Genomic DNA, 14092 nt, shown 5'->3' with positions numbered 1-14092 from the left:
AACAATCATACTGCAAAGGTCAGAAAACAATCATACTGCAAAGTCTTGAAATGAACACCAAGGTATCTTGATTTGGAAGATATAAATATCACTCATCTTTCTAATTAAGAAATTTCAGGATTATCAAGGCTCTTGCCTTGAAGCTAACCCTGATTTTTCCTTACTTCAAATCTCTTACGTGCCATGCCTACATGTTTGCTATTCTGCTATTCTAATTTAGAACATTAAATGCTTCTCTGTATAGATAAGGGTCTGGATTTAAATGTGCCATACAGAAAAAACAATCCTCTTATTGTTACCTGAGTATGGACTGACACTCTCTGTACATTGTTTTGACTATATTGCTGTTAGGCTAAATCACTATTTTCAATACATTGGACTATAATGGAGAAGAGATAGTGCAGACAAATCAAGACTGTAGGCATAATACTGCTTCCTAGCTGAGTCTGCCCTCCCTCCAGCCCCCAGCCTCTGCCCCAGCCCTTGTAATTCAGCAGTTAACACAGAATCACATTAATAGTGTCTTGGGCTATGGCAGCTAAGGCTTTTATGACCTATGTTTGCAAGTCTGTGGATTGTAGTCATGTTAATGGTAAACACTTGGTGCCCTCAGAGAAATTTCTCATTAATAAAACCTACAAAGCACAGTACTGTTTCTTTGAAGTTGCTGCTAAACATGTAATATTAGCTTGTGAAGCATTAGATGAGGAAATGAGCTTGATAAGGGCTCCTGCAGTAATAGCTCTAAATTGATTATTTCCTTCCCAAAATAAACTTGCCAGGCAGCCCTGTGGGCTTACTTCCGAAGACTTGCTCTGCCCAGGAATTTTATCACAAGGAAATGAATAGCAAAAACCCAGACAAATATGATAAGGCACATTCACAAGATATTAATACAGTTATGAGATTCAACCTTTTCTTAATGAAACTAAGATCTCTTGAGAATGGTCATGAGTTAGATATTCATTAATTGCATCCCAAACATGAGGGAAGAAAGAACAGTGTCTTTTAATGTTATTATATTACATAGTCAAGCACAGAAAATTCCAAGTTAAGTAGAAAAGAAAGCAAATGCAAACCTGTGTGCATTGTGATGTGAACATGTTCACATTTATAAGTCCTATATAAAAACTTATGTAAAGAACAATTTTTCAAAAGATGTCCAAGAACGCACCCTTGAATTTAATAATACTTCATTTGTGTGTCATTCATCTGCATCTTCTGTTTGAAACTAGAGGCAAAAAATTGCATTTTCTGTGGATAATCAGTTTTTAAAACTCTTTATTAAGATCTTTTGGCAATGTGACTACATCAAAAAATATTTCTTTAAAATAAAAAAGAAGCTGATTCAGGAAAAGCATTTTCAGCATTCCTTGGACTTCTTCAATCGGTATTAGCCACACACAAAAAAGAAAGAATTTGGAACTGGGAATTCTTGTGGTTTGGATTTCAATGAAGAAGAGACCCCTTTTTACCTAGAATGACTATGTGACAAGGATAGCCCTGTTTAAACACATTGTTGCTGCAATTGTTTTCAGATTGATTTATAAATATTGACTTTTATAATTTGGAATGGTCAATTTTGCACCTAAATTTGTAGTTCTTCCCACATTCATTCTGGTCCAAAATTGAATCCAATTTTTTCTTAGGACATTTAAAGAAAATTTTTAATCTAATGAAAGAACAGAGTTAAGACCACAGGAATTATTATCACTCTCTTTTCTTTTCAGAAAATACAATTATAAGAGTCTGGAAACATAATTTTTATTGTAGAAAGCATGTTTAAATAAGTAAACCTTGATCTCAAATGCCACAATTCCCATTTACAAGACTAACAATTGCCATGGCTTTCCCCTCACATACTTCATACCATGAAGAAGAAATAAGAAGTCAAAGCCATGGTTTTGTTGCACTGTATATTTTTTTAATTCCTTCTGTAGACCTTAAAACATATAGGTGGCCAAGGTGGTAGATATAAAATACTTTTATTCAATTAGTATGTACGTCAATAAATGTATATGCAAAGAATCTTTTTGCCTTCTTACTTTCTAGTGCCATGGTTATACATAAACGAACAACTAAAAAGAAAAAAACACTGCTCTTCAAAGAGTTTCCTGTTTCTGAAGCAAGTTAGATAAACTAGACAGGTAGATACATACATACCTACATACATACACACACATTCATAGTACATACATACATACATAGGTGATAAATAGAGAGATACATAGATGAGTTACATTGGCAATAGATAAAGGACAATACTAAGGAGATAAATTTAAGCACAGAAGAGATTAAGTAGAAAATTTAAACAAATCACTTGGGAATGCTATGGACTAAATTTTTTGTTTCCCACCCCCAAAATCAAATGTTGAAGCCAAATCCCCAATGTGATGATATTTGGAGGCAAGGCCTTTGGTCATGAGGATGGAGCCATCATGAATGGGATTAGTGTCCTTGTAAGAAGAGACGTGAGAGAGCTTGCTTCCTCCCTCTCTGCTCTCCACCAGGTGAGATACAATGAGAAGATAGCTGTCTCTAAACTGAGAATCCAACCAGGCTGGTACCCTGATCTCAGACTTCTCAGCCTCTAGAACTGTGGGAAATAAATTTCTGCTGTTTAAGCCACTCAGTCTATAGTATTTTTATTAGAGAAGCCCAAACTGAATAAGACAAGGAAGGTCTCACTGAGAAAATGACATTTTTTAAACAAGATGAAAGAGTTGAGGGAGGTAGGATGAAGACACCCAGGGGAAGAGCATTTCAGGAGGGAAAGGAGAAGTGCAAAGACTCCACAGAGAGCACGTGCCTGTATGTGTCAGGAGTGAGGAGGCTGGAAATGCTGGAGCAGCCCATGGGTGAAATGAGGCACCTGATCCCTTAAGAGCTTCTTCTCTGGCTGAGGTGTAATGCCATTGGATGCCTTTGAATAAAGAAGTGACATGGTCAGAATTGTACTGTTAGAGGCCATCCCTAATGGTACTTGGTACCACATGCAGACAATCATAAACAAGGCCAAAAATCACCATTAGCATTGTTTCAAGACAGAAAGAAAAATCGTCATTATCATATGTTGCTCCTGCAACATATGTGTCTCTTCTTTACCTTCCAAGTTATCCTCAGTAGGAAGATAAGGGGCAGAGAAAAAGAAAAACACCCAGTGGCTGTTAGAAAAAGTTGGGGGTTAGAATGACATTCATGCACAGCTGCAATGCATTTTTCAAGTGTGAAAATTGCATAGAAGCAAAAATGACTATGTCAAATGTAATTGCTTTGCATTCTCTTTCCTAGGTTTAAAGAATCTATAAATTCGTATTCAGAACTTAAGCCTACATTTGGAAAGTGACTAGAATGTTTGGCTTTACAGAAATTTGGTAGCCTTTTAAACTGATACAGAATGTGATTAACAAGGCTATTTCAGATCAAAATCCTTTACCCAATAGGCCATGTGTCATGGCCATATTCAGCTATTCTGTTCACTACAATATTAACTATTAAGTGATGAGCTACCCAAATCTCAAGAAATGATATTTGAATGTCTATTATTAAAGCTTACAATGATCTTATCACCCTTGCTGAGGTTTATTCAAGTTAAATATGAGAATTTGTGACTGAAAATTCCACAGTACTTTCTCTTATTGTGAAGCCTTTCCCAACCATTGCCTTGGTCCTGCAGTGCATGAAATTATTTCTTCGAGTACTGAAGCCCGTTCTCCACATACGAATTCCCAATGTTTGGTCCTACAAATATCCAGCATCTTCAAAGAATAAGGTAGACAATACCACTGTGTAGGAACAGGGATCTCTCAAGGGGGTGAAAACGGGCCACTTGCGCAGGTGCCCTGGAACTTTGGGCAGATGGCAATGGGCACTAAAACATTGCATTAATGAGCAATTGCTTCTTTCAGAAAGACATCCCTAGTTACTCTGTCTGCCCAATGTGCAAACCTTTGACAGCCTTGTTATGCAATCAGTGTATTGTACCTAATGTGGCCTGAGTGTTAACTTGTTAGCAATATTCTGTTGACCCTTCCAAAGATAGAAGAGGGGATAGAAAGGGAGAAAGAAAGAGAAAGAGAGAAAAACAGAGAGGGAATGAAAGAGGGAGAGGGACATACTAAAAGTGTTTTTTTTTAATTTGGGGAAAAATAGCCTTTTAATAATCCCAGTCAATTAGCACTGGTATACAAATTATTGGTTTAGTTTCAGAATAAATTGGTTATCTTAAGAAAGTCAATAAATAAAACATTTCATGCTGCAGAATTAGTCTTTCTATAATTAGGGTCACCCTAAGCCAAGAGTGAAGTCCATGACTGTGTCTTTTACAAGTCCTCCATATCTGCTGGCAACTCCCACATTGGGTATCCACTTTCCAGGTTCCTTGATCTTGTTTGAGTGAGAAGCCCATAGCTGACAGATAACTCATAAGTTCTCTTTCTTTGCTAACCTAGTTGTGTATAGTTTCTTCTCTAGCCTGTTTTACAATTTAGCTATTTTATTTAATTCATTCAAGTTCAGGCCTCCCATGCTTTCAAATTAATCTGATAAATTAGTCTGTGCTAATGGGTTGGGATTATGGCTAAAAGATTCTCAGTTTCTTTATGTAAAAAAGAAAGGCAGAATTTTTGAATTTTTATTTTTATTTTTCCGTAAGTTATTGGGGTACAGGTGGTATTTGTAAGTTCTTTAGTGGTGATTTGTGAGATTTTGATGCACCCATCACCTGAGCAGTATAGACTGCACCATATTTGTAGTCTTTTATCCCTCGCCCCCCTCCCCCCAACCTTCCCCCAGAGTCTCCCAAGTCCATTGTATCATTCTTATGCCTTTGTGTCCTCATAGCTTAGCTCCCACTTATGGGTGAGAACATAAACAATGTTTGGTTTTCCATTCCTGAGTTACTTCACTTAGAATAATAATTTCCAATCTCATTTAAGTCACTGCTAATGCTGTTAATTCATTCCTTCTTATGGCTGAGTAGTAGTCCATCGTATATATATACCAGTTTCTTATCCACTCATTGATTGATGGGCATTTGGGTTAGTTCCATGATTTTGCAATTGTGAATTGTGCTTCTGTAAACATGCGTGTGCAAGTATCTTTTTTGTATAATGACTTCTTTTCCTCTGGGTAGATACCCCGTAGTAGGATTGCTGGATCGAGTGGTAGTTCTACTTTAAGTTCTTTAAAGAATCTCCACACTGTTTTCTATAGTGGCTGTACTAGTTTACATTCCTAACAGCAGTGTAGAGGTGTTCCCTGATCACCGCATCCACACCATCATCTACTGTTTTTTGATTTTTCGATTATGGCCATTCTTACAGTAGTAAGATGGTATCACATTGTGGTTTTGATTTGCATTTCCCTGATCATTAACGATGTTGAGCATTTTTTCATATGTTGGTTGGCCACTTGCATATTTTATTTTGAGAATTGTCTATTCATTTCCTTAGCCCACTCTATCTACCTATCACAATGGTTTCAACCCAACTAGACCAACAGATATTTTATAATTCTGCATTTATTGTTTGGAAATTAAATCCATAGGTAACATAAACTACCTATGCATGTGATTTCAAGTGCAATGTATTAACTATAATATAAAGAAAATAAGAAGAGTCATTTATATAAAACTAAACTTTTCTCTATGTAAAGCTCTGTACTCTAGAAGACATAGTGAAGTAGTCAGATGTTTGCACTTCTATGTGGAATCATGGTGACTAGAATATCTGTAAGTGTAGACTATTATGAGAAGTGCTGCTGGTAAACTCATTCTTCAAAATGGTGAACAACCTAAGTAGAGTTCATACAAAGCAGAATTCAATGTTTCCTTGATTTATGCAATGGTTGTTACTGTAGGCACACTCAAGTGTGACTCCCAATTAGTTATAGCTCTTTACAATCCCCTCCCCTTGCGTGTAGATGAAGCCTGTGGCTTGCTTCTAACCAATAGACTATGACAAACTTGATGAGATATCAATCCAGTGATTATTGTACACCAGGTGGCAAAAATGAAGGGATTTAATACATGTCATTAGGGTTTCTCAAAGTTGATTTTGAGTTCATTAAGAAAGATGCGATCTTGACTTGACCTGGCCTCATCAGGCCAGCCCTTTAAATGAGAGTCTAGAGATCAGAGAGACTGGAAGCAGCAGAGTTATCTCTATTGCTGGCCTTGAAGAAGCAAGTTGCTATGAGTTCTACAGCTGCAAGGATATGAATTCCACCACCAACCACGTGAACTCAGAAGAGAACCTAACCTTTAGATGAGGCCATATCTCTGGTCAATATCTTAACAGCAGCTATGTGAGACCTTGAGCAGAGGACTCAGTGAAGTGTGTCCAAACTAGTGGCCTATGACCCATAAACTGTGAGATAATAAATAATATTTTTTAAGCTGCTAAGTGCATAGTGATTTGTTACACAACAATAGAAAATAAGCAGTTACATTTTTCAAATAGTGAAAAAATAAAGCATACAAAACTCACTTCATGTATACATATGTAAAACACAGGTTGAGGTTCACAAGATTCCAATGTTTTCACCTGTAATAATATCCAGTGTTAGTCAGAACATGTGAGAATTCTTCCTTGTACAGACTATCCCTCTCACTGCAAGATGTCTGGCATTTCTGGACCCTAACCACTAACTGCCTGTAGCATCCCACCAATCACTATGTCAAAAGGAAAAAAAAGATTCTAAAACATTTCAAATTCCCACTTTGGAGGCTTTATTTCGTTAGGTAAGACTCAATCGCAGATAAAGATATTGAAAAGTCTTTATTACTGGAGCCAAAGTTCTGATTCTAAGATTTAAGCAAAGTTCTTCAATTTTGGGATGAGGGGAGATTAATAACAACTTTCAGAAACTGATAAACAGCATGAGATCCATTTCCCTAGAAGGTAAAATGCTCAGAAAAAACATCAAAGTTTTAGGTAAAATTGTAGGGTGTACTGGATTTCCTGAAGGACGTTATGGTTCCTTATGAATGCATACTTCTTACTCTGAGGATGACAACGTCAGAGAAGACTGAAGAAGGTAAGGCAATTTTTCCAAATGGTAAGCAATTTGGGAAAGTTTTTTTTTTTTTTTTTAAGTGAGGGACTTTAGAGTTTGTATTCTTCAAACACTGTCTTCTAGGTTATTAAATCAGCTAGCCAGACACCAGATAATAAGACGTCCTCTTTCTTGTTCGTTTGTTGCCCAAGAATGATTTGAGAAACTGAGGAAGCTTGAGTAGATTCTTGAAGATAACAAAAGAGTAATTACAATCATTTCAGTTTTACCAAACATTTAATTAAAAACAGTTATAGAAAAACGTGTTTCTTATCCTTCAGTTGTTTTATAATCAGCAAGGAAAATGAGAAAGTAGCAACTCAGAAAATTAAGAGAGCAAGGACATTTTAAAGAAAGCATTCTAAGGTGCAAAGGAAAATCTTGGGTGCATAAAATGGAAAACAAAGGGTAAAACAATAAAAATCAACATTATTAACATTTTTAGGGACTTTCTGTTTCCATGGTCTATGACTGTTTTGTTGAATGTATATCCCTAATTTTTTCCTCATTTAAATGATCTGATTTTGACTGCCATGATATTGTTTGACCTTTTTATGAATCAGGACGTTTTCTGCCAGAAGTATTGCAATTTTTCCCAAAAAAAATATCAGTTGTGTTTACTTGGTTGATGATTCTTTTCACCAGACAGAAGTTTATTTTGTTTGGATGGATGGTTTGCTTTGGTTCTCATAGACACTTTCTCAATTCTGAGTTTAGGTCACTTAAGAAGTCCTCTCTTGGTCTAAAATAATAAATAAAGTTATTATTATTTTTTCCTAGAATTTATGTGGGGTTTTTTTAATGTTTAAATATTTGGTGTAAGGAGCGAGATAAAGACCCAAGTTTACTTAATTTTGTTCTAAATATTTAGTCACTCTGTTATAAATTAAATTTTCCTGTGTTTGGGACTGTTCCTAGATTGTGTTCTGTTGCTGTCTATTTATTCATAAGGACTAAAGAATTTTAATTTTTGTTGCTTTATTACATATATTTTCAGAAACACTAAGGCTAGTTCCCCATTATTAATTTTCTTTTTCAGGATTCCTCAGAAGATTATTTTATGTTAATTCCTCCAGATGAGTTTTATATTATATTGTTAGTAGAAATAAGTTAATATCAAATTAATAATTGATATCATATTGGATTTCCAGATCAATTTAGGTACGTTGATATCTTTACAATACTGATTCTTCTTTTCCAAGAATGTAGAGTATCTTTGTATTTTCTTCAGTCATCCTTTATGTGCCTCAGAAATGTTTTTATTCTTTCTTTATGTAGGTATTACACACCTTTTATGAAGTATATTTCTAGATATTTTGTGTTTGGAATTGGAATTGTAAAGAAAAAATTCTTTTCATTTATGTTTTCTAATAAGCTATTGTTTATATATGGAAAAAAAATTTCCTTATTAAAATTTTTAAAAAGAGCTGTGACTCTGAATTTTCCCAGCATCTAATTTTTTCTAACATTTTTTTTTTTAAGTTTCAGGAGTACATATGCAGGTTGGCTCTATAGATAAATTGCATGTTGTACAGGTTTGGTGTACATATTATTTTGTAAACCAGGTGATACTGATAGAATCCAACAGGTAGTGTTTTGATCCTCAGCCTCCTCTCACCCTCCACACTCAAGTCTCTTTGTAGTCTCTAAGAACTTGTTTTATAAATCCAGGTGCTCGTGTATTGGATGCATATATATTTAGGATAGTTAAATCTTGTTGAATTGAAACATTTACCATCATGTAATGCCCTTCTTTGTCTTATTTTATTGTTGTTGGTTTAAAGTCTGTTTTGTCTAAAATTAAAATAGCAACTCCTGCTTTTTGTTTTGTTTTGTTTTCTGTTTGCTTGTTAGATTTTTCTACATTTCTTTACTTTGAACCTATGGGTGTCACTGCATGTGAGATGGGTGTCTTGAAGACTGCATAGCATTGGGTCATGTTTCTTTACCCAACTTGCTACTCTGTGCCATTTATTTGCAGCATTTAGCCCATTTACCTTCAAGGTTAATATTGATAGTGCAGATTTGATTCTGTCATCATCATGTTACCTGGTTATTATGCAGACTTGATTGTGCAGTTGCTTTATAATGTCAACGGTATAGGTACCTAACTGTGTTTTTGTGGAGGCCAATAATGGTCTTTCATTTCCATGTTTAGCACTCCATTAAGGATCTCTTGTAAAATAGGTCTGGTGGTAATGAATTCCTTAGCATTTGCTTGTCTGAAAATAATTTTACTTCTCTTTCTCTTATAAAGCTTAGTTTGGCTGGATATGAATTATTAGTTGGAGTTTCTTTTGTTTAAGCATGCTAAATATAGGCTGTAATCTCTTTTGACTTGTATGGTTTATGTTAAAAGGTCCATTGTTAGTCCGATGGGCTTCCCTTTGTAGGTGACCTGCCCCTTCTCTCTAGCTGCCTTTAACATTTCTTCTTTCATTTTGACCTTGGAGAATCTGATGACTGTGTGTCTTGGGGTTGGTCATCTTGTATAGTATCTCACAGGGGTTCTCTGCACTTCCTGTATTTGAATGTTGGCCCCTCTAGTGAGGTTGGGGAAATTTTCATTGATATCCTCAAATATGTTTTTCAAGTTGCTTGCTTTCTCTCCATCTTTCAGGGATACCAGTGAGTCTTAGATTTGCTTTTCTACATAGTCTCATATTTCTCAGAGATGTTGTTCATTCTTTTTTATTTTTTCTTAATTTTTTTCTGACTGATTTAGTTCAGAGAAGCAGGCTTTGAGCTCTGAGAATCATTCCTGAGCTTGGTGTGTTCTGCTGTTAATATTTGCAAATTGTATTAGAAATTCTTGTAGTGTGTTTCCAGCTCTATTACATCAGTTTGATTCTTTCTTAAAATGGCTATTTTGTCTTTCAGCTCCTATATCATTTTATTGTAGTCCTTAGATTCTTTGGATTGGGTTTCAACTTTCTCCTAAGTCTTAATGATCTCCATTCCTATCCATATTCTGAATTCTGTCATTCCAGCAATTTTAGCTGGGTTAAGAACCACTGCTAGGAAACTAGTGTGGTAATTTTCAGGAAAGAAGACACTCTAGCTTTTGAGTTTCCAGGGTTCTTGCACTCATTCATTCTCATCTGTGTAGGCTAATGTTCCTTCAACTGTGGAGTAATTTTAGTATGGTCTTTGTTGACTTTGCTTCTGGATGTTTTTAGAAGGACAAGGTTTTGTGCTGGAACTTTATTTGCAGGTGAATTCTTGTTCTTGGCTTCCTGGTATGAGGGAATAATATGAGCAAAGTAATTTGGAGGCTGATTTTTTGGCTGTGATCCAGTAAATGGTGCTTAGGTGCACCAGCCAATAGGTAAGCTGCTGCTCAGCCACTTGGCTCCTCTGTATTTCCTCATGTTTGTAGCCATGCTCCCTCTCAGTGCTCTGAGAGTGTGGCCTCCTCTCCCACTCGAGTGCTGGCTGCAGATTTTGGCTTGGCATTCCTGGGCTACACACCACAGTCCTAAGGTAAGCTCAGGTTTTATGTTCCCTTCCTAGCTTGCAGGCAGAGGAGAGGGAAACTTGGCAGTGTCAATGGCAGAGGGCCTTTCACTTATCTCCTGGTGTTCCACCCCAGAGAAATGCAGAGCCACTACCAATCAGATCAATCAGCCTTGGGTGGAGTGACTACACTGTGGCCCAAGCTATAGGACCCTGCCTGGTGACAAGCAGGGGAGGTGGGGGCTCACAGGGAAGACAGATTGATCTCTTCTCCTTAGGATGGCTGTGGTGGGATGGAGGTGTTAGTAAAGCTATCAGAGTCTTTGCTCCTTCCCCAGCCCAAGGGCAGCAAGGGCAGTACCAGCACAGTGGCAGTGGCAGTGGCAGAGAGGCCTTCACTTGCCTCCGTGAGATTCACCCAAGAAACACAGAGCTGCTATCAATGGGAATGTCCATCTAGGGGCTGTGGAGTGGCTGCACTCCTGACCCAAGCTGCGGGCCCTGCCTGATGAAGAGTAGGGAGTCAGAGACTCACAGGGAAGAGAGACTGAACGCCTCTGTGTATGGCAGCTGTGGCATGCTGGAGGCGTAAGTAAAGATCTCAGGCTCTTTCTTTCCCCAGTTTAGGTCAGCAAGTGTAGAACTGCTGCAGTGGTAGTGGCAGAGGGGCTGTCTGTTGTCTCTGGAAGCTCTACTCCAGGGAAATACAGAGCCACTACCAGTGGGAATGCTCAGTCGTGGGTGAAGTGGCTGCTCTGCAGTTCTGATCTGGGGGCCCTATCTGGTGAAGAGTAGTGGGTGGGGGTTCACAGAGAAGAGGGCCTGGGCTTCTCTCTGTATGGTGGCTGTGGTGTGCTGGAGGTAGCAGTGACAGGACCAGGCCCTTTGTTCTTTCCCCAGCCCGTGAGTGGTAATGGTGGTACCACTGCAGCTGCAATGGCCGAGGGGCTGTGGTTTCTCTCTGGGATTTCCTCCCCAAAGAAACACAGAGCTGCCACCAACTCAAGTGTTCAGGATGGGATAGGGTGGTTGTGCTGGGGGCCTGCTCACTGAGGGGCAGGGACCCATGTGGAAAAGTTTGGCCACTTCTCTGTAAGGCAACTGCTCTGTGCTGGGGGCTTGAATTAGTCCTTAATCGCTTCAGTCCCTCCGGAGCCTGAGGGCAGTAGGGGCAGGAGCTGCAGAGCAGCATAACTGACAGGTCTGCCCGCTCCCTCTGGGAGCTTCACCCCGGGGAAGTGCCAGGCTGCTACCAGCCAGTGAGCTCAGGCAGGGCTGACCTGGCCATGCTAGAGTCCTGGGCCCTTGTCCAGTGAGGTGCAGTGGAGGTGAGGCCTGTAGTCAATTCACTCCTCAGTCTTGTGGATTCAGCCCCTATCCTGGACATATGCAAGGGACTTTGGCCTCCCCCATTGCCAAAGCTGCAGGTGCTGGTGCCGGGTACCTAGGGATCCAAGGCCCCTGAGATTCCACATGTGCCTGAGCAGCAGCTCTGCCCAGACTCTAAGTAGCTCTCTGTCAGTGTGGAGGCCCCAGTGGGTGACATCATGGGGGAATCTCCTGAGACTATGGTTACAAAGGTCTGTGGCGGAAGTTGTGTCCGGGGCAGGGAGAGGGGGTCTCACTCACTCAGAGTTTCCCCACAGTGGGGAGTCTTCCCCTGATGCCATGCCAGTCCCAGTTGGGCGGCTGTCCTGACTCACTCTTCTTTGTTCTCCGTGGATTGCCTTACTTCCTTTAAGAATCCCAGTGTGTCCATGCGGACCATCCAGTTGAGGAGCTAGTGTTTATGCACTACTCTCTCCTCTCCATGAGAGCAGTGCACACTAGCCACTTCTAGTCAGCTGCCTTGGCCCCCCTCCCCTAATTTTTTAAATTCATTCTTTTAGATTTTCTGGGTTAACAATCTAATCTTAGAATCTGGACTTCATGCATATATATCTTACATCTTATACTCTTTTTTTCTTCTGCTTTTTTCTAATTGTATTGCCAAGTATCATCGCACAAGTTAAAATATGCTCTTTAGTGAATGAACACTAAGCAAAATGTTAGCTTTCCTTTGAGGCAAAACTGTTTTTAGTATGTTAAAACCATGTCCATCCACTCTTATTATATTACATTTAAATCGGGTTGTCAATAAGCTAATATTTACTAATAAATATTAATAAAAATGATACTTTTTACATCTACTGAAATGTTTTCTTTCGCTTCTGTTCTATTGATATGATGTACTATAAGTTGTAAACACTTGCTGTGGAAACAGTTGTGTTTTAATAATATACATGTGAAGTTTAAATGAGAATATTTTAATTACTTGTCATTTAATAATTATTATGTTCTACCATAAAGCTAATTCATGAAAATGTCAGTTATAAAGTCTGCCAACACAGGCAGCTTCAGCATTGTGTACTCATCTGACTGTAAGTTCAAACAGCCCAGAACCTTCCATGTCACTTTCAGCTACCTGTTTGTGTCTCCAATCCCTTGGCTGCATATTTCCTTGTCTCAATAGCAGATTCAAAATAAATAATAATTAGTGAAGTGAAAATGAAAAAAAACTTTGAATTACTTCAATTATGTCATTCTATGTGAACACTTAGTATTTTTGTGTTTAAAAATTAAAACACCATTTGGGGTGGAGAGTTCTGTAGATGTCTATTAGGTCTGCTTGGTGCAGAGCTGAGTTCAATTCCTGGGTATCCTTGTTGACTTTCTGTCTCATTGATCTGTCTAATGTTGATAGTGGGGTGTTAAAGTCTCCCATTATTAATGTGTGGGAGTCTAAGTCTCTTTGTAGGTCACTCAGGACTTGCTTTATGAATCTGGGTGCTCCTGTACTGGGTGCATATATATTTAGGATAGTTAGCTCCTCTTGTTGAATTGATCCCTTTACCATTATGTAATGGCCTTCTTTGTCTCTTTTGATCTTTGTTGGTTTAAAGTCTGTTTTATCAGAGACTAGGATTGCAACCCCTGCCTTTTTTTGTTTTCCATTTGCTTGGTAGATCTTCCTCCATCCTTTTATTTTGAGCCTATGTGTGTCTCTGCACGTGAGATGGGTTTCCTGAATACAGCAAACTGATGGGTCTTGACTCTTTATCCAACTTGCCAGTCTGTGTCTTTTAATTGGAGAATTTAGTCCATTTACATTTAAAGTTAATATTGTTATGTGCGAATTTGATCCTGTCATTATGATGTTAGCTGGTGATTTTGCTCGTTAGTTGATGCAGTTTCTTCCTAGTCTCGATGGTCTTTACATTTTGGCATGATTTTGCAGCGGCTGGTACCGGTTGTTCCTTTCCATGTTTAGCGCTTCCTTCAGGAGCTCTTTTAGGGCAGGCCTGGTGGTGACAAAATCTCTCAGCATTTGCTTGTCTAAAAGGATTTTATTTCTCCTTCACTTATGAAGCTTAGTTTGGCTGGATATGAAATTCTGGGTTGAAAATTCTTTTCTTTAAGAATGTTGAATATTGGCCCCCACTCTCTTCTGGCTTGTAGGGTTTCTGCCGAGAGATCCGCTGTTAGTCTGATGGGCTTCCCTTTGAGGGTAACCTGACCTTTCTCTCTGGCTGCCCTTAAC

At 38.5% G+C, this 14092-nt stretch overlaps 1 long non-coding RNA gene across 1 annotated transcript in view; it reads right to left on the bottom strand.

The window, feature by feature from the left end:
* Positions 1-1823: 1823 nt before the first annotated feature.
* LOC104006192 (uncharacterized) overlaps positions 1824-14092 on the bottom strand; it is a 460140-nt gene continuing 447871 nt past the window's right edge. Inside the window, exon 11 of the long non-coding RNA XR_010156687.1 lies at positions 1824-2923. This is a non-coding gene — a long non-coding RNA (uncharacterized LOC104006192). The remainder of the gene's footprint in view (positions 2924-14092) is intronic.

This window comes from Pan troglodytes, chromosome 3, assembly GCF_028858775.2.
Source record: "Pan troglodytes isolate AG18354 chromosome 3, NHGRI_mPanTro3-v2.0_pri, whole genome shotgun sequence".
In the NCBI taxonomy this organism is placed as follows: Eukaryota; Metazoa; Chordata; class Mammalia; order Primates; family Hominidae; genus Pan; species Pan troglodytes.
This window is presented reverse-complemented; position numbering and strand designations above follow the sequence as displayed.